Below are 22006 nucleotides of genomic sequence, written 5' to 3' on the forward strand. Positions count from 1 at the left end.
CTACAACTTTATACTACCCTACAAGTGGTATAAGCTCTGCAAAGGATTCAAACTGGATTCACCTTAGGATGATAGTCTCTTGAACAGATACATGTTAGTCTGTCACTATATTCCAATAGGGTCACTTGTCTGTGATGTCTGCCACTCTATTCCATTAGGGTCACTGGTCTGTGATGTCATTATGATGTGTCCTTGGAGATGGTTCTAAAACCTCACCTGAGTATACAGACACTCATTTAGCAGCAGGACAGTGAAGAGTACAGTTGGATTATTGTTTCCTCCTGGACATTTACACACGCCTCACATAGTATGGGACTCAGACGGACAGCAAAAGTCAGGGGTGCAGGCCAATCATCATGCTGTACATGAACATCAACACAGCATTATCTTACAGTAAGCATAGGTTTTATAGCTGAACTTCAACATCAAGACACAGAGAGAGAGAGAGAGAGAGAGAGAGAGAGAGAGAGAGAGAGAGAGAGAGAGAGAGAGAGAGACAGAGACAGAGACAGAGACAGAGAATGTTCCAGAGCTTCACAACTTTATACTACCCTACAAGTAATATAAGCTATGCAAAGGATTCAAACCAGATTCACTTTAGGATGATAGTCTCTTGAACAGAAACATGTTAGTCTGCCACTCTGGTCACTTGTCTGTGATGTGTGCCACTCTATTCCATTAGGGTCACTGGTTTGTGATGTCATTATGATGTGTCCTTGGAGATGATTCTAAAACCTCACCTGAGTATACAGACACTCATTTAGAAGCAGGACAGTGAAGAGTTGGATTATTGTGTCCTCCTGGACATTTACACTCCTCATATAGTATGGGACTCAGATGAACAGCGAAAATCAGGGGTGCAGGCCAATCATAATGCGGTAAATACATGAACATCAACACAGAATTATCATATCAGTAAGTATAGGTTTTATTGCTCAACTTCAACATGAAGATAAACACACACGCACACACACACACAGACACACACACACACACACACACACACACACACACACACACACACACACACACACACACACACACACACACACACACACACACACACACACACACACACACACACACACACACACACACACACACACACTGTTCTGCCCCCAGTTTTAAACTGATGAAAAGTGAAGCTTAAGTTGTAAGTTGAATGTTTGTTGGTATATTTGCTGGTATGTCGGGGTGCTTAATGCAGTTTCATGTTTGTGCTCTTATTTTGACGCGAGGTCCTGGTTGCGTGTGCCCGTTTCTATGGCAGCAGTTGTAAACGCTTGCGGATGAATGGAAACGTAGTGAAGAAACAACACAAATGTAGCCTATGTCGAAGATAATAACTTAATTTCACGCTGTACCGGAGTACACTTATGTCCGCTCTAAGGCAGCAATGTCTGTAAGTGTTTATATTATTATAATACATGCTTACCTGTTCTTATTGATTGTGTCATCGTTAACTTACCAGCACTTTTCTGTGGGTTATCGTAACCTCATTCAGCTTTACCGTTATGATGCTGACTTTCGTCCTATATTTATAACGTGTACCGTTAATCCTGTTATTTTGTCATCGCTTGATATTATAGTTTTAAGATAGCGTGGATAAGTCTTATGTGTTTATTCTATTTGTAGCGTGCTGAAGTAGTATAAAGTAATGCTTCATTTATTTTCTCGTGTAGATGGCTTGCTAGCACAATTGTTGATTGTTGTTGTTGTAGTGCCCTAATGGTTTAGGCAGACGCCTAATAAGTGTTTTTGATTGTTTTTGTTCTCAGTTTCACACGTTGTTTTCGACCAAATAAATACTACGTTTTGGAAGAAAGACGAGTTTAGCTGCCTGTCAAGTCTGTGTACGCTCCACTGCTGTGCTAACACTCAGATAAGGACAGAACACACACACACACACACACACACACACACACACACACACACACACACACACACACACACACACACACACACACACACACACACACACACACACACACACACACACACACACAGACAGACAGAGACAGAGAGAAGCAATGTTCCAGAGCTCCTACAACTTTATAATACCCTACAAGTGGTATAAGCTCTGCAAAGGATTCAAACCAGATTCACCTTAGGATGATACTCTATTGAACAGATACATGTTAATCTGCCAATCTATTCCAATAGGGTCACTTGTCTGTGATGTGTGCCACTCTATTCCATTAGGGTCATTGGTCTGTGATGTCATTATGATGTGTCCTTGGAGATGGTTCTAAAACCTCACCTGAGTATACAGACACTTATTTAGCAGCAGGACACTGAAGAAGAGTATAGTTGGATTATTGTTTCCTCCTGGACATTTACACATGCCTCACATAGTATGGGACTCAGATGGACAGCATTATCACACACACACACACACACACACACACACACACACACACACACACACACACACACACACACACACACACACACACACACACACACACACACACACACACACACACACACACACACACACACACACACACACACACACACACACACACACACACACACACACACACACACTCACAAAGAGAGAGAGATAGGGAGAGGGAGAGGGAAGGTGACAGAGAGACAGAGAGAAAGGGAGAAACAATGTTCCAGAGCTCCTACAACTCTATACTACCCTACAAGTGCTCTGCAAAGGATTCAAACCAGATTTGCTTTAGGATGATAGTCTCTTGAATAGATACATGTTAGCAAAAGTCAGGGGTGCAGGCCCATCATCATGCTGTAAGTACATGGACATCAACACAGCATTATCATATTAGTAAGCATAGGTTTTATAGCTCAACTTCAACATGAAGACACACAGACACGCACAAACGCACACACACACACACACACACACACACACACACACACACACACACACACACACACACACACACACACACACACACACACACACACACACACACACACACACACACACACACACACACACACACACACACACACACACACACACACACACACACACACACACACACACACACAATGCATGCCACTGGCAAGTATGTAGGATATGTATCATTGTTGCTGTGCCATAAACTTACTCAGCCACTGAAATTGCTAATATTAATTTCCAGCTGTGGAGAAATAGAGGTGAAATAGTTCAGACAAACACACACAATAAATGCAAGCTGGAGCGATATTAATTTTCCTTCTTTACAAATTTGTTTTTGGCAGGGTAGCGCACCTAGTGGTTTGGATAATTGCAGTTTAAACACATTCAATTCCCTGTGTGCGCACAATAGACAGGCTTTAACATTCACAAAATACATATCTGTCTGTTGATTTAATACATTTTCCAGCAAGCCTCACTTCTTGTGAGATGATATAAGATGTGGCACTCTTCCTGCCAGTTTAGACTGAAACTGTTCAGGGCATTAACAACACGTCTCCACTGATGATTTTCTGCTGTTTGGGGAGTTTCCACCTCACCAAGTTGGACCACAGCTATGTCATTTTTCTAGCTAAAGAGCCAGCTCAAACCCAGGGTTCATCCCAAGAGCAGAACCATCACCACCCCTGCTATCTCTTTAAAAGCTGCTCAAGGTTATTATTACCCGTCAGCTTTTGTGTATACAACTAAAGTGGACCATTCACTTTGACTCTTTAAGGCCAGGGGGCTTGATAGTGGGTTTTTTGTATGCTTATATTTCCTGTTTGAGTGTGTTTTCACCTTGTATGTCTGTCCTCCATGTTCTCCTATTTGAAGTTCACTTCACAGTTATGTCAACCAGGGTCACTGTTGTATACACTTCACTTCTGCTGTCACTGCTGAGTGTCTTATTCCCTTTCAACACTAAAATATGTTCCTCTTAGGTTCCTCTTAAGCTTGACAGAGACATTTTTTTCTTCTTCCTCCTCTCCTGGTCGCTGCCTGCCTGTGAATGTGGCCACTCATCCACCTTTGGATGCTGTTCAGGCTCCCTCGATTCTGTTTTTTCTTCTTCTGTGTGTGTGTGTGTGTGTGTGTGTGTGTGCGTGCGTGCGTGCGTGCGTGCGTGCGTGCGTGCGTGCGTGCGTGCGTGCGTGCGTGTGTGTGTGTGTTCATGTACAGTAGGAGTGTAGGAGGAAGTTGGCCTGGGTTTGGCGTCCCTCAGGCGCACCTTTCAGCTCTGCTCTCCTCTTGAGTGGGAAGCAAGCGAGGCCTGCAGCAGCTGGACTCTTTTTTCTTTCTTCTCTCTTCTCCTTCCAATCATTTCCTCTCCCTCTTCTTGCTTTCTTCTTCACTTTCCCCTCAATTCTCTTTTCTCTCTTCTCTCTGTTCAATCTTCATCACCACTATTCATCATCATCATCACCATCACCATCATCATCATCATCATCATCATCATCATCGTTTTCGTCTTCGTCTGCTCTCCTCTGATCTCTCTCTCTTTCTCTCTTTCTCTCTCTCTCTCTCTCTTTCTCAACTTTGATAAATGGTGCTGGCACGATGGGACTCTGGGCGCTCCTTTGAAGTCGACTGTTGGGGGAGTTCATCAGGTTAGAAGTGCTTAAAAATCCATGCCCAGGCCAGCTGAAGTTGGAATATCTGTCTGGCTTATCCAGGTCTGATGGCTCACTGTCTTTTAGTCCTTGGTCCACGTACCTCCCAGCATTCCAAAATCCACAGACCAGCACCATCGCCCTCCTCCCAGTCTTCGTTTAGAGTGGAATGCAGTTTAATTAGAATGAATGATCCCTTCCTCCAGAAGCTTATTTGTGTTGAGCTTTTTCCCCTTTCCCCCTTGCTTCCCTTTTCCCCTGGTCTTCTCACCATCCCCCTCACCACCACCCTCTCATCCATGCCCTTTTCCCTCCCCACCAAGAGTTAATGGGAGCTGACTGGGGGCTTGTAGCAACATTGGGGGAGGGAAGCTTGGCTGGGGTTGCTTTTTGAACGCCATACTGGCACGTACATGCCCGGTGAGCTTCTTGTTTTCTGATCACCTTCGAGTCACACACTGACCTTTTATTTTTCTCCCTGATCTCTCTTGTTTCTCTTGTCTCTCTTCCTCTCTTCCCTCTGAGTGCCTCTATGACTTATCTGCATTCGTCCCCCATTCGCTGGAGCAGGAGACGCTGCTGGAGCCGTTTTGTTTGGCCTGTTACTAGGCCTCCTTCTCTCTCCCTTGCTCCCTCTCTCCTTCTCCCCGTCCCTCCCTTTGCTTCCCTCTCTCCTGTCCTCCTCTCCTCTCCTCTCCTGTCCTCCTCTCCTCTCCTCTCCACTCCTCTCCTCCGTGGTGGTGGTGGTACTGTTTGTTCCTCGCTGTGCAGCACGTCTGCAAACACTCTGGCACAGGAGCCGTCACATCTGTGCGCCTACGTCTCCTTTATTTGGCAAATGGGACCCTGTATAAATCACCAGTGGTCGTGGGAGGGAGAAGACACTGCAATCTGCACAGGACCCCAAACACTACGCAGGCCTGTGAAAAAAGAGAACTCTCTCCCACGACTGTGACTGTTGACTACGCACTGTTGTACTTTTACTGTATGTAAAAATAACATTTATACCATGGTACAATCCTAAAATAAGTGCACCAAAAATGTGCCTGTGTGAATTCAGCACTTACAGAGCAGGACTAAGTACATCTGAAACATTGTGTTGAATCAACTCTGAAAATTGCACTGTACTATTAGATTTCCATTGCAACAGAAAGACTGGTGGACACATTTTGTATCTACTTGTGTTTGAGTGCGTACATTAATCTATTGTTATACATGGTTGTCGACATTTAATTTGAGTTTCAGTTAAACAAAATAGTGCTGAAACTCATTTTCAGTCACATGGCTGGAAAATTACTGCGGGGACTTTTCGTAAGCAAACTGTCTTAGTGGAGTCAAACGCACTCCGTCAAGTCATTTTATGGTTTGTGCATATTCAAGCAAATCTTCAAGGAAATAAGTTGATAGTATAGCTTTTGATTTCTTTCGAGTTTTAATTCTGTTCTACATGGGCAGATTCTGGAATGTTTAGACTGCAACTGCCAGTCTTGTGAATCCTTGACTAAACACGCACACACACACACACACACACACACACACACACACACACACACACACACACACACACACACACACACACACACACACACACACACACACACACACACACACACACACACACACACACACACACACACACACACACACACACTCACACTTACTTCTCTGTCTCCTCCTCCTTTCCCATTAGATGTATTCAGTTACATTATTCTCTCCTCCTGAGTATGAAGTCATGACAATAATGACTAGTCAGTGCTCCTGCTTCAATCCTGATGAGCTTCATCACTTGTGATCTCAAAGGAGCATATCAGCGGGGAGGGATGGGAATTAAGGAGTCACCCGCAGCTCCCAGGTTCCACTCCTCCTCCTCCTCCTGCTCTTCTCATGCAGGAGCCCTTGCTGTGGTGTGACAGCACCTCTGTGACACGCTGTGACAGCACCTCTGTGACACAGTCAGAGCTCGAGGCTGAGAAACTCCTCTCCAAACCCTGTCACAGGCTACTGCTGTGCCCAACCATCAGGCTTCTTTTTGGGGGTGGAGGAGGCAGTGATGGTGGTGTAAGTGTTGGTGGTGGCATGAACTGATATAGTGGTGGGCATAGGGATGGTTTGATAACCCTTTCTGGGTGTAGAGTTTTACCGTTAAATTCTTCTTCTTCTTCTTCTTCTCCAAGGGAGACGAAACTGCATACAGGGAAGAGGTGCAGCGTCTATCGGTCTGGTGCAAGGAGAACAACCTGTTCCTAAACATCTCAAAAACAAAGGAGTTGATAGTGGACTACAGGAGGACAAAGGCTAACATTCAACCGCTGGTCATCGATGGGGCCTGTGTGGAGAGGGTCTCTGATTTCCGCTTCCTGGGCGTGCATCTGAGGGACGACCTTACTTGGAACACCAACACCACTGCCACCATCAAGAAGGCACAACAGAGACTGTACTTCCTTAGGGTCTTAAGGGCTAACCATCTACCCCAAAGTCTACTGGTGGCCTTCTACCGGAGCTCCATAGAGAGCATCCTAACATACTGTTTATGTGTGTGGTATTCCAGCTGCACAGCAGCGGACAGAAGAGCTCTTCAGAGAGTGGTCAGCACAGCTCAGAAGATCACCAGCTGTCCCCTGCCCTCTTTAGAGGAGTTGTTCTCCTGTCGCTGTCTAAAGAAAGCCAAGCAAATCATCAGAGACCCCTACCATACTGGACATAAACTGTTTGAGCTGCTGCCATCAGGCAGGCGTTACAGGGCTCTGGGTACAAAAACAAACAGGCTAAAAGACAGTTTTTATCCAAAAGCAATCTACACACTTAATTTTGCACAGCTGACTTTTTAAAATCTTATTTATTTTTTATACAGTAGCCTATATATATAGGTTCTTTGTTGATTTTTAAGCACCGTGAGCATCTGCACTTTACCAATTTCGTTGTACCTGTACAATGACAATAAAGTTTCATTCATTCATTCATTCTTCTTCTTCTTGTTCTTCATCTTCTTCGTCTCCTCCTCTTTCTTCCTCTTCCTCTTCTTTTTCTTCTTCTTCTTCTTCTTCTTCTTCTTCTTCTTCTTCTTCTTCTTCTTCTTCTTCTTCCTGTCAGTAAGTTACTTTCTATTAATTTAAACCTCATTTTCGCTTCTTCTTTGTTGGTAGTGGAAGATTTATTACTGTAGCTGCCTTACACACATCTGTATGCATTATAGGCAAAGCGAGCTGAACAAATGGAGAGGAGAAACGGAGGATTGAAGGTTGCCGTGTGCCTTTGGAGTCTGGCAAGTGAACAGTGCCTCCTCTATGTTTTGGCTTTCTTGGTCTCTTGTGAGCTTGTCCTTTCATTCTCTCAGTTGACCAAGTAGTGCAGTTCAAATGGATAAACCTTCAATAAATGCATTAGCAGACTGTTCCTTGGGTCCTTTATTTTTGTCATGCCTCTGCTATCTGCCAAGGTCGTGTCCAAAAAAGAACTGACAAGAGAATGACATTAGAGTTAAACATCAGACTTAGTGCTGATTTGTTCTGTCCTCAATGGCACTGCTCATATACTTTCATTTGATGTCCCCAGTGTGTGTCCGCATTGTGCAATACCCCATACATTGGCTGATCTGTCAGCACGAACATGCATTTATTCCTACATGTTTATAGTGCACATAAATCAGGCCAATATGGACATATCTGAAGGGAGCAGAGCTGGGGATATATGAAGTGCCTGGGACTTGTTAGAGGTGGATGTCACTCTCTCGTCTCCCTCCGAAAAACACATTTACAGTGCCAAACGAGCGCAGCAGCAGCATCTGCATCTGCTGATGTTTTGAGATCGCAGGCAAGCTGAATCACAGGACAAGGCCTGGCTCTGTTTGCTGAAGAGCTGTTTGTGACGTCGGAGCCTTTCCAGGGAACATTTCTGAAATAACTCAAGCCGAGCAGCAGCTTTCTACACGGAATCATCCAGATGTCACCGACTGCTGTTATCAGCAAGCGGAGGGGGGTGCGAGTGGGCGGATGGGTGGAGGAATTGGCGGTGGATTGGAGTGTGACACAACGGCTCGATGGTTTGAAAAAGCAAAGCATATTGGATCAGGGGCATCATCGTGTTTGTTATTTCACACGTCCATTAAACCAATGTATTTTGATTCTCAAGGTCCATGAGAAATGTCTGTTTGTATGTCTAACTGGCAAATGATTAGCACTCACATTATTCTCATCCCCGGCATAGTGTATACAGGACACAGATGGCGTGGCTATTTGTCTTTTTTGTTAAGTCATCCAAATACGTATATGATTTCTTTGAATGACAAATAGCTTGATGTTTAAAACACAAGATAGAGCCGACTCAATCAAAATTCAACCTGAGAATATCATGCCGTGGCTTCTTGCTTTGTCATTCTTTTAAGTGGTGCGAATGAGCTCTGGTTAATGCATCTTCGAACAATGTTTAGAAGACATCCAAAGCACTTTTCTTTGTTTTTTTTTAAAAATTAAAGTTTAATCAAACTTTTTGAACTTTTAAAGTTTTTTTAAGTCCAGATGTAGCCATTGCTGGCTGAAGCATGTTGACGGTGACAATTTGGCAATTTTAACGTGTTCTACAATGAACTAAAACTAGCTCAGTTTAATTAAAAGATTTTTAACAAAGAAGAAGAGTCCTTGGAGGTCTTCTAAACCACAGGAGAGTGTAGTATATTGGCCTTAGACAGCTGCATTGTAAATCACAAAGCCCTGAAGTTCAATGACAGGCCAAGGTGGGTCAAAACACTGTGCAAACACATTCGTAATCTTTTAAGAAAGCTAAGACCTAAGGTTGGTTTTTATTTTCGTTTGAAAAAATGTTTTTCATTTTTAGCAAGAAAAAGGCTGGTTCAAAGTACTTTTCTCTGTGTTGGATTATTTATATGCATGCGGCCTATATGTCTCCTCAAGAAGGTGTATGCAGTTTATCATTCTGCATTGCGATTTGTAACAGGTGCCCCCTCAAGAACCCACCATTGTGATCTGTACTCTAAAGTTCAATGGCCATCCTTGTATTTAAGGCGTAAATTGCATATGTTAGGCCCTACTTTTTATTGTAAAGGCACTGTTGGGCAAACTTCCCTATTATATCTGTAATTTATTGACTTTTTGTACTTTATCTTATGGCACACGTTCCTCAGTCAAGTTAGTACTACAGTCTTGTACTCCTCGCACTGAATTAGGGAAAACAGGCTTTTCTTTTTATGCCCCATACCTATGGAATGAGTTGCAGAAGACATTATGTATGGACTCTCCGCCCTCATTAGAGACTTTTGAGAGGGAGATTAATACAGTTTACACAGAGGAGTGTCATTGTTTCTGACTATGCAGCACATAGCTACTCTTTATCTCATAATACGTTTTATGTAAACTTATTCTTCTTAATGTGTTTTTTGTACATTTATTTTCCTTTTTGTCTATGTGTTTGTCTGTGTCTGTAACTATATGTATTCTGCCATTTTGACCAGGATTCCCTGGCAGAAGAGACTCTTGTCTCAATGGAATAAATAAAGGATAAATGAAATGAAAATGAAAATGAAAATGGTCATCAACTTTATCCATGAAGGCAAAGTCGGTTGAGAATGAAGTGTAATTGTAAGAATTGGGTATTTTGTTGTTGTAATTGGATATTGATTTTCCTCTTGGAAGTAGGCTATACAGGTGCTGGTCAACGAATTAGAATAATTTGAAATAGTGCAATCATTAAATTCTTTGAATGCATTTTTTGTGCAGAAAGCAAATCAGGTGTTCACCGCACCTGTCCTACTCGTTAGACTAATCACAGAACTATTCCGGTTGAGAGGTCGCGCTGCTTACCCATGATTGATTTTACAACTTAGAAATTCTACTCAACCCTGACTTTATACTGCACAGTGAACACTCTTCACAGAAAACAAAAATTCGAGCATTTATTCTAATTCAATGAAACGGTTTCTCCATTATTCTAATTCAATAAAACAACAGTGTCACAGTTAAATGGCCTAAATGGGCCTTTTGGAAAGCTCAGCTGAGCAAATTTTTTACAGGTAACGAGTTCTGTGATTAGTCTAACGAGTAGGACAGGTGCGGTGAACACCTGATTTGCTTTCTGCACAAAAAAATGCATTCAAAGAATTTAATAATTGTACTATTTCAAATTATTCTAATTCGTTGACCAGCACCTGTATTAGAGCAGTGTAGTTGAAAGGCATATTAAAAAGATTATTACGACAATATACTTGTATTTAATGGGCTTGTGTTGCCATGTCGTGGAAAAGCCAAGCAGATGTGTTAATTAAAACTTGTTGATAAGCACAATGTGTTGACACTTTCGTGATGACATGTGGGATTAATCAAATCGTACATGAAATTAATTTTGCTGCAATTCTTATTGGACTGTATTCATTGTGTTTGGTCCTGCTTGACACCTTGTTATAACCCAAAACGTAATAACTGCCAATAACGTAAGCTTTTTTTGTGTAAGTCCAATAAAGTAATACCTTATTACGTTATTGGCAGAATGTGATTACATTATCAGTATGGAAGTGTTATTATGTTATTGGCAAGTTATTACGTTATTGGCTTTATTACGTTTTAAATGGGCCCAAATTATTACTTTATTAGCAGTTATTACGTTATTGGCAGTTATTACGTTTTGGGTTGTAACACACCTGCAATCTACAATTGCTGTCTGGATTCAGTGATGGCAAGCCGGTCACATGTGTAATTGGGTGTCATGTGTTTTGTATTGTGGAGACCGCTCATTTCCCATGTACTGTACTGATCCATGCTGAGCGTTAACATCTCTATCCCCATTGTAGGGACAGTCGCGTAAGAATCGGAATTCTCACACGGACCGCACTAGTAGTATAATTGAAGTTACGTTAATGTGGATTCACTCCTCATGCAGCTATACCAGGAATTAAAAGTAAAAATCTTCTTTAGAAATTTAATTAATTATGAATTAATTACAATTAATAAATAAATAAATTAAAATGTAATTTAAGGACCGTCTCATAAAATCCTTGGTTAAGGACCGTCTCATAAAATCCTTGGATTATCAATCACAATATTCAACAATAAATTGCTAAACACAGAATTAATAATAAGTTTTGTACTGGGGTTACTCAGCGGGGCACAGTGAACAATGAGACCTATTCTCTGTGATCAGCTGGGGTAGGGTAGACTGAGTACAGTTGGGTACACTTTTATTTTTGTCCCCTTCCACGCAGAAATTAGACTATTAAAAGGTCCTAAAAATAAAGTTGTTTTGGCCAGAGCATATTTTCAGGATGTGGGCAAATATATAATCAAGGAATTATATCTCTAGGATGTTTAATGTTTATGTAATTAATCAAACAAAAAAGGTGCACTTTTGTCCAAACTGTACCCTAGCTGAAAAACGGTGGGGTACAGTTGAGACATAGCAGAGTACAGTTGAGACACCATTCTAATCAATGGGATGTAATAGCCATGGGAGCTAATAGCATGGCCGATAGCAAAATACTGTAGCCTACTCAACTGTACCCGTTAGCATCTTTACATTGGTTTTACATTGTGAAATTAGCACTACAGGCTAGCGTCTAAACTGTCCCCTTCCTGCCAGATCACACATTGATAAAGATTTTAAAATGGTTTTAACTGTTATGATGTCAGGAAATATGTCTGCTTTTAGAGCACATATCATGGCTTGCAATCATGTAACTTATATCAAGAGGATAACTACTGGTCATTAGATATTCAATGTTGAAGGACCCTGGTGAAGTAAATCTGACCTGTCGAAAACAGCATTTTCCCAATATCTTTGGATCTGCGTTCTGTGCTGGTTTCAAATTTCCCATGATCTAAGAGGACATCGATGCGCATGTCCACAGCAAAAATTAGATCAGAGTTACGTTGTTATCCAGAGATATTTGGTTTGTCTCAACTGTACCCTGTACTCAACTGTACTCAGTCTACCCTACACAAGCACAAAGGTTGATCTGAAGGCAAAGTTCTAATAGTAGGTTGGTTGGGTGTACAAAGTAACAAGGACAACAAAATGCAATCAAATGATTTACTTTTATTAACTACTAGGATAACTAATAAAATGCATTACATTCAAAGTCGGTTAAATGGAATAATAACAATAATAAGGCACAATAATATAAAACAAGAAAGAAATAAAAAAAGGGGAAAAGAAAGAAGAGGGGAACAGGCTTTCAGCCTCTGTGTGTGTGTGTGTGTGTAGCAGGGGTCTGGTTGCTATAGGCTACCACGTGTGTGTGGTTGGCTAAGCTAGCATTAGCTACAGAAAGCATAGACAATGGAAAGGCTACTGATAAGTAGCTGCTTAGCAAAGGCCTAATGTCGACTAGGCAGGGCCCAAAGGGTCCACAACAATGTCTAGGTTTCTGTAATAAATGCACACAATTCCGAGTGGAATGGGGAGAGAAATGAAAGGGGATGAGAGAGTAGTAGTCAGTGGGAGGAAATCGCACTGATTACTGTGTATGTGTCGGTTGCTGGGCAACAATGGCGTCCTCTCGGCTAGGTTAACGTTAGCATCAGAACCGTGAACGATACTCATGAACGGCCATCCGGGTAATTTGCTCTTAAATTTGCGTTACGCCCCTTTATGGGTGAAAACAAACCAAATGTCTCATTGACTTACATGCTACATCGGCTTGCCTAAATGAACACAGTCCATGCTTCAGCCATGGCTTTTTGGCTATATTATTTGAACAGCCAGCAACACACGTTTTCGGCATGTTGCGCGTGAACAACGCTAGTCTACATGTCTGTATCTTTCGTTTATTACACCCCAACATCATCAATTGACTTGCATGAAAAACGTCACGCCGTTCATGAGTATAGGGATAGCTAGCAGCTATGTAGCAAGTAAACCGTGTGGTTTCAGGCGCTTCAAGTCCCGTAGTGGACGCGCGAATGTATCAAAGGGTTCTGGAATTAACGATAACAAGTCCGAGTAGAACAGGGAGAGAAAGAAAACGAAATAAAAGAAATAGCAAGTGGGAGACGTTGCCGTCTATGCAGCCATTACGAGTTGTAAAACTACAGGAAGTGGGGTTTCAGCGTGCTTGTGTAAACGCTGCAAGCCCAACTTGGCTAATGGCTAACTTGCAGAGCGCTCCGAGCAGAGTTGGCTATTCAGAGAATGGTTTACTACAGATTATGCACTCAAAGTGTATAAAAGAGTACCGAAATGCTCGGAGGGTTCTGAGAATCAAGTATTTCGAAAGGGAGAGAGTGAAAGAACGAGAGAGAGGGAGAGAGATAGAGAGAGAAGGGAAAGAGAGATGGAACTCTAGTGGCTATGCGTGTCTGTGTAAACAAATGGTTAGCCTTGCAAATGCGAGAAGTTTGTTCCACGGAGGCGTGCGTGGCCTTTCTCGCGGTGAGCTCGCCTTAGCCCACAGGGTCCGGATAAAAGTCTTTAGATATGACCAGGCAAGATCTAAGACTTGACGTGAGGAATTCTTTGCAAAGGTGTTTTAAGCTTACAGTGTGTGTAAGATAAACTCAGCAGTCTATGTTTGTTATTCGGCCAAATATCAAACAATACTTTGTCCAAATGTTGCGCAAGTTGCTCTATGTGTCTTGTCTGTCCCGCAGTCAAAACTAGAGTGAGGAACAATGGTCCCTGGGGAAACACTTCACGTGTGGCCCAGGTGATTGTGAGTGGGGCTTTAGTCACAGAGGCCTCCTAAAGGAGGAGGACTGAGAACAACATGGCAGGGACCCTGGGCCAGCCATTTGGTGATCAGAGGGGAAGTAACTCTTTTACTAATGATTATTGATGACCTTCGTCTCAATCATCATCAGTTTGAGTCACATGATTCTCATAACTTTGTCATGAGTTTCTCTGCGTAGAGAAGTGGCAGGAATTGTACCTACACCATTGAATGTCCAGACTGTAGTAGGCTACATTATGTTATTATGAGAAACAAAGCTACTGTTGACATAAAGGATGAAACCCATGCTTTTCACTGGCTGCATCTGAAAGAATAAGCAACCATCAATTGTCCAAGGGAGTATTCTTAATTCAGTCAAACAGGATGAATGATACTGCCAGCCAGGGGTTACCCTGTGTGGGAAGTTTATGCCGGATGAATTCATCAGCAGCAGAGTGCAAAGGCAGGAGGGCATAACCAACAAAGGGAAAGCGGCTCATGTTACCTTGAAGCGGTTGCTAGAGAGAGACTGGTGGCACTGTCAGCTGGTGACAGCACCTTTTTATTCTCACCAACACTCCTCTCTGCTCTCCAGACGCCCAGTGGCTTGTTGCTAAGGCTCAGCAACAAAGGCAGACTACTGGGTGACCAGAATATTTGTGGGTATGTAGGCATGAGTGTGTGTCTGTGTGTGTGTGTGTTGTGGTGTGTGTGTATATGTTTGGAGGCTGGGGGAAGGTAGGAGGTGGTACAGTAGAGCCCAGGGCTCAGTCTCCAAGTCTCCATGTCTCCAAGTCCTTAAAACACAGGGCTGGTTTCTGTAAAACTGTTGTGGTTACCGCTGCCCTTTTGTTGTTGTTTGACAAGGGAGTTGGGTACCAGACGTTGTGTCGTCCAGGGGAGTGCGTGTGAGATGTGTTGTCCAGGGTAGAGTGTGTGTGTGAGTGCTTAAGAGGTGCCAGCTTGATGTGAGTGTGGAAAGCAGCGGGAGTGTCGGTGCCCAAGTGACCCGTGAAATCCCAAAATATTTTCAGTTGTATCAATGGATGGAGATCCTCACGGGATTCTTTAGAGGAAGGGGCTATGTGGTCTTAATTGGGAGGTAGTCTTACAGAACAGTAGGGGCTTTCTGGAAGACTATAAGTCTCCAAAACCTAATGCATTTCATTGTAATACTTCTGCAGGTTACTGTACAATTAAACAATCTTCGATGTCAAGGCCACAGAAGTGCAAATTAATAATATAAAGTGTGGAAACTTGTCAAGAAACAAAACAATGGAAAGGGAGTGCAGTGCATCCTCTTTGTGCAGATGTGCCACATTCAATCATTGCTAAAATGGCTCAAGTATATCATAACAACATTGCTATGACATTATCGGGAGCCTTAAATCACAGTATTAGGAATGAAGGATACCCCCCTCTAAATCCTAACATATCATGTGTGCATTAATGTGTTCGGCAGCATGTATGGAAACTAATTGATGGATGCGTGTTGAGGGGTGCCGCTTTACCTCACCCAACGTAGCATCCTGGCTCCCAGCGTCCATTCCAGAGAGGGCCAGCGCAGACGGCTTTTCCCCTTTCCTCTGGGGCTCTCCTCACACGTTCAAAGACAGGGTAAAAACCCCGGTGCACCTTCGGAATTCTGACAAAGTCCACTGTACCTTGTGCTTGTTCCAGAAAGAGTTCCAGAAAGAGACCGTATCCAAAGACTTAGCAACGCTCATGGGCAACTCGCGTTAGCCTCATTGACCTTTGACCTCAGAAGGTCTCGCCCCCGTGACCCCCCACATGACCCCTCTTATAGGAGCCACAGGCCTTGAGGTCAAGCGGTGCCCCCATCTGGAATGAAAGTGTCAGTGTTATGTCTCTTAGGTGCACTACACTATTACAACATATTAAGACTTGGTCATTACAAGTTTGATGATAGTAAGGTTATAACATAGGCTCTGCACAAAGGGGTTAAGCAACATGGTTCAATATACAAACAAAGGAGAAGAGAATAGATAACACTATACAGCATGAAGAGATGAGATGCAATGACATGAGATACGGGCACTTCCCTCTTCTTAGTGCCACAGTCATCCTGACCTGCCTTGATTTAAAAAAAAAAGAAGCTAAATCAGACCCCTCCCCCCCTCTCTGTCAGATTCTCATTCATCTTGCTCCACTCTAACCCTTTAAGTTTGTTTTCTGTACTTGAAGGGGAAGGCCCTAGGGTTTAGAAAAAAACGATCTAATCATTTAAGGAAAAATAGCTTTCCCCCTTTCTGAGTTGTGAGAAAAAACATAAGGAAAAAAACCCACTTTTCCCGACCAGTGCCACTTGGAGTTATCCTCATGTTTCTATGGCAGTTGTGACTGCCATGGGAGTCTGTGAGCGCAGCCAGCCAGACTTGCACAAGAGTGTTTGGAGTTTTCGGCATGTCCGTGTTGGAAATGCATGAGGTGAAAGGGTAATGTGTTTGGATTGCAGGGCAAACCCAGCGGGGGATAAAAAAGGAGCCTCCCGGAGCTGTGTTGGCCTCCGCTGTGCCGAGCACCAATTTTGAGTGGCATGTGATAATTGGAAATATTATATCTGCTGTGCCGTCCATGGAAAAGAAGTGTCCTGGCCAGTCTGACAACAGGGGTCTTGAAGCTGTTGAACACACACAGACACGGTGATGTGTCTGTATTTCTTGTCATAAATACTGTGGCAGTTCACAGATACACAGAAATAATGCACATGGAAACATGCACGGTGGCATCATTAATATCCCGCCTGTTTTCAAACTAGACATCCACACCATGAAATATAACATTAACATAAAGACCTTCCCTGACACACCAGTTTAGCCTCTCGAGAATAAAAAAAATCTATGGTGCTGTTCATCTATCATAAAGCCATGGCATAACCAGGGACGCGTAATAAGAGATAAAAGCCTTTTTTCAGATAGTTGTCGTAATTGATTCTATTATGCTGTGTTATTACAAAATACTTCAGTGAATGCAGACAAAGGCTGGTGTGTGGTGGAGCTGCTGCATTGTTTAATTGAATTGCTTCTCCGCTCTGTGTGGTTTGGAGCTCGGCCAAAAAGTGTAATTTGCTCTCCAAACGACTTTTTTCACCTCTCTTATAAGAAGCTGGGACATCCCTGGAAAGTACTTTGAATATCTCTGTATGTTGTCAGTAAAAAAAGAATGTATTGACTTGTTTTGTCCCAGAGTAGGTCACCCCAATTATAGGCTGTGGTACTCCATAGTGACTGTACAGTACAGTATGCAGTGACGGTCCTGCAATGAGTTTTGCCCTGGGCAAGTCCCCCTCCGACGCCCCGTCCCTTTCACGATGACCACACTCCCGGGGAATGTAATAACTGACAAAAACACTAGCAGTAATTGTATTATTTCAACAATGAGGTAATAGTGTAGAAATAACCCCTTTTAAATGATTTTTCATGTTTATAACTATTTTAACATGTTTATAGCAATTTCCGTGATGCCATTTGGGGCGGGGCTTCACTGTGTGGGCAGGGTTTCACAGTGGTGCTGACCCCTGTCGGGTGCCACCCTGGGTAACTGCCCGGTCGGCTTGCCCCTAGGACATCCCCTGCCCTGACGGTATGTGAATATCCCCAAATCTAGATCTCATGAGGCCCTGCTGCAGCCATGAGTCTGTTCAGCACATGTAATCGTCTGATATACTGGTGGTGAAAGACGGGGCGGAAGGTACAGCACTTTCTTTCATAACTTCCATATTTTAAAAACACGTTTTCCTTCACTGATTTATCACATCACAAGGTGTTCACTGCTTGCAGCAATTGGTGCTTGGAGTAATATTATTCTTTGTGATAAGTGGTAAATTTATTCTGAAAACGTAGACTGGAAATGTGTAGAAATACAGATTAGAGGTCTGATGAGTGACGTTCTGCATGGTAAACACTGAAAATAAATATGTCAGCCACTTACTCCTCCGATTACGAGTAGTCGTCTTCTCACATGTCAATACATGAAAGACAAATTAGCAGAGAACACATTCTTTGCGCAGCAGTAAAAGCGTGTTTATATGCCGGGCAGTTTACATTTCTTCCTCTCCCACCTCCACATTTGCAGTAGGATGAATTGGCAATGAGGGAGATCGACTTGTAAAATCCAGCAGCACAGGGCTGCATAAAGGCGTAGCCTCTGAGGAGAACCCTTCGGGCCTGCTGGATAAATGATGTCCAGTGTGCACTGACGTTGACTCGGTACTTTGGGAATAGTTAAGATAAATGCATCTTTCACTGAGAACAGCTTTTTTATTGTGTGTGTGTGTGTGTGTGTGTGTGTGTGTGTGTGTGTGTGTGTGTGTGTGTGTGTGTGTGTGTGTGTGTGTGTGTGTGCGTGTGTGTGTGTGTGTGGATGTGTGTGTGTGGATGTGTGTGTGTGCATGTGCGTGTGCGTGTGCAAGTATGTCTCTGTGTGTGTGTGTGTGTGCGTGTGTGTGTGTGCGTGTGCGTGTGTGTGATAATGATTTTAAAAAAGTGTTATTTGTGAGCAACTTAAAGTTATGCGTCCAGGGCTGTCCTCTGCTTTGCTGGTCTGAGCTGAGCTGGGATGAGATACATTGAATGTGTGTAGGCAAAGCTACTGCATTTATTTGTAGTCTTATTTTACCAAAAATGTAATCCTTTTGTCGTCGGCCCTACAGTCAGCTATATGATGAAAACATTGTTACAGTAGGCGAAGCACATTTGTTTCATACAGCAAGCAGTGCAGCACCATTGGTCTCCACTCACTGTGTCCTCATCATGATTAGAGTTGCAATACAAAAATGTATTGTTAAAAAAACATTAACTCCTGTCTCCCTGTAACAACAACCCATTCTTCCCCCCTTCACTTTGCGATAATGCATTTGGAGTGTGGCGAAAGAAAGGTATTTCCATATTTAAGGACCTATACATAGACAACACATTTGCCTCTTTCAACCAGCTGTCCTTGACTTTTCATCTTCCCAAATCCAACCTTTTCAGGTACTTTCAGATTCGAGACTTTACCAGGAAAAACTTTGTTGACTTCCCTTCCCTTCCAAATGAAACTTTGTTAGATTGCATACTGAAAACAAATCCCTGCAATAAAGGCACAGTTTCCCGTATATACGTCTCAATTATAGGTTCTACGTCCTCTGACGATACAACTCTACGACAATAGTGGGAGGCAGATTTGGGGTACACCCATGATGATGAAGACTGGGTTGAAGTTTTAAGAAAGATTCACTCTTCATCCACCTGCGCTCGCTATGATCTCATACAGCTCAAGTTCACTCACAGAGTTTACTGGACTAAAGTCAGGCTCTCCAAAATAAAACCAGAGATTGACCCCATCTGTGATAAATGTAGACAGGCACCGGCTACTTTGATGCATATGTTTTGGTGGTGCCCCAAGTTGCTTCCCTTTTGGTCGTCCATATTTCGATTAATCTATGAGGCCTTCCACAAGACTAGACCCTTCTCCTCTAATCGCTCTCTTTGGTCTACCCCCCAGTAATGTTTGCCTTTCCAAGGCCAAGACAGACGCCCTTGCCTTTGCTTCTGTAGTGGCTAAAAAGGCCATTCTTCAGACCTGGAAATCCCCACATGCCCCCTCCTATGTACATTGGATGAGGGACCTACTGAATTGTTTACATCTTGAAAAAATCAGATTCACAAGACAAAATAACGCAGCCAAATTTGACAACACCTGGGGTCCATTCATGTCCCTCTTCTCCTCTCTTGACTCCTCTGAACTCTCTCCTCTATTGACGACTCCCTAAGCCTAACTCCCACCTTGTCTTGTACTTGTGTAACCATGCTCTATCCAGAGACCCCCCCAATCCTTCCCTCAGTGTTCCCTATTTGTTTTTTGTTTTTTTCAATATATATATTGTTTCTAGGTTATTATTGTTTTATTACTGTTTGATTTTGTGCTTGTTTTGTTTTTCTTTCTTTATATTATTTGTATGTGTTTTTTGCAGTTCTGCATTCAGCTTTGCTGTTTACTGTGGGTATGGGGTGGGGATGTGGGTGAGGGGAGGAGATTTCTCATGTTACATTTCCTCTGGCATTGTATACATTCTCTTGAATATATAAAATAAAAACAGAGTTGGGAAAAAAAGAAAAAAAAAAACATTAACTCATTGATGCCTAAAATACCTGCAAAAAAATGCCTGCTAAATGCCTAAGCCCTTTTTGGGAAAGGCCTATAAAAATCTAAATATCTCAGCGTATGTAGCACTTTAACACATAAAATAAATTGCATTTAAAATCGACCTCCATCTTGCATTAGAACTCGTTCTTCCAGCTCTAACATACCAACCTTTTCAATAAAAAAATCTCAAACTTCATGAGCCTGAATGCTGCCTCATGCAGCTTCAGGCGCCTGGGCTCAACTCCAGATAGATCAACAAAGTCTTAGCTGCATTTCCAGATTTACAAATCCAGGAATTCCAAGCATCTACTGTATCTGGGTACTGTAAAGGCATATGGTTGTAGAGGTGTTAGAGAAGTCGTAAATCAGTCTCAACAATGCACACACACGTTGATAAGAAGGTGGCTGTCCCACTTGGCTGAGATGTGGCTAACCCCTAACCACTCATTACCTGTCTTGTTCCAAAGGACAAAGGCCAGAGGCCTCGGGGGGATTTTCAGTGGCCTTTTGTCACCCGAAAAGTTTGACTGTGACATTCTCCACCAAGTCCGCACGGAGGTAAACATGACCTTAGCAGCTGTGCCGTGCTTTCCTTGCCTTGCCTTGCTGGGCCTCCCTGGTTGCCTGCCTGTGTTGTCACCTCTCTCTCTCTCTCTCTCTCTCTCTCTCTCTCTCTCTCTCTCTCTCTCTCTCTCTCTCTCTCTCTCTCTCTCTCTTTTAGGATAGACCATAATAGCTCTTGTATATTGGGTACCGCAGCCATCAGAAATAACACTGGGGGCAGCAACTGTTGAATGCATTGTATATTTGTCCGGCGCCCTGGTCCGATTCGCGTACAGAGGACGTCTCGTCTCATTGGTATGCATTACACCAGGGAGCTATCCAAATGTCAAGTAGGCCACAGTCATTACTCAGAGAAAAAGGAGAGATACTGAGTAACCTTTCTCCTTTCTTTCTTTCTTTCTTTCTTTCTTTCTTTCTTTCTTTCTTTCTTTCTTTCTTTCTTTCTTTCTTTCTTTCTTTCTTTCTTTCTTTCCATACTTTCCATCCTTTCCATCCTTTCCATCACCCTTCAGCCAATAGACTGGAATAAGATGCATGCATTACTAGTGGTGTGCATTGGCACTGCCCTCACGATTCAATTCGATTACGATTCGTGTGGTAGGTTTCGATTCGATTCGATTCAATCCGATTAAATTCTACAATGCATTGCAATGCATTACATTTCACCTGAAAGCAAAGCAAATGTTTCATCAGTCATGAAGAGGCAATACAAGTACTCAGATACTGAGCAACAATTTATTGGCTGTTTTCTGTATCAGTCAGTTTTCAATGCTTTGAAGTTCTTTTATTTAATTCAACATTCATTTGCTCCCGAAATATCAACGGAAGTAATTGAAACTTTGAAAAATTGCCGCATCGATTCTGGAACTTGCCGCATTGAATTGGATCGCCCATGCCCCGCATTGCATTGCACCGCCGAATCGATTATTGTTGACACCACTACGCATTACACACACACACACACACACACACACACACACACACACACACACACACACACACACACACACACACACACACACACACACACACACACACACACACACACACACACACACACATACACACACATACATACACACACACACAGTCGCCTCGGGAATTCTGTCTTCGTCTGGGCTG

At 42.8% G+C, this 22006-nt stretch overlaps 1 long non-coding RNA gene across 1 annotated transcript in view; it reads left to right on the forward strand.

Moving 5' to 3' along the window:
* Nucleotides 1–206: 206 nt before the first annotated feature.
* Nucleotides 207–22006, forward strand: part of LOC134438413 (uncharacterized) — a 48092-nt gene continuing 26292 nt past the window's right edge. Inside the window, exon 1 of the long non-coding RNA XR_010032576.1 lies at nt 207–361. This is a non-coding gene — a long non-coding RNA (uncharacterized LOC134438413). The remainder of the gene's footprint in view (nt 362–22006) is intronic.

Source organism: Engraulis encrasicolus, chromosome 22 (assembly GCF_034702125.1).
Source record: "Engraulis encrasicolus isolate BLACKSEA-1 chromosome 22, IST_EnEncr_1.0, whole genome shotgun sequence".
Taxonomy (NCBI): Eukaryota; Metazoa; Chordata; class Actinopteri; order Clupeiformes; family Engraulidae; genus Engraulis; species Engraulis encrasicolus.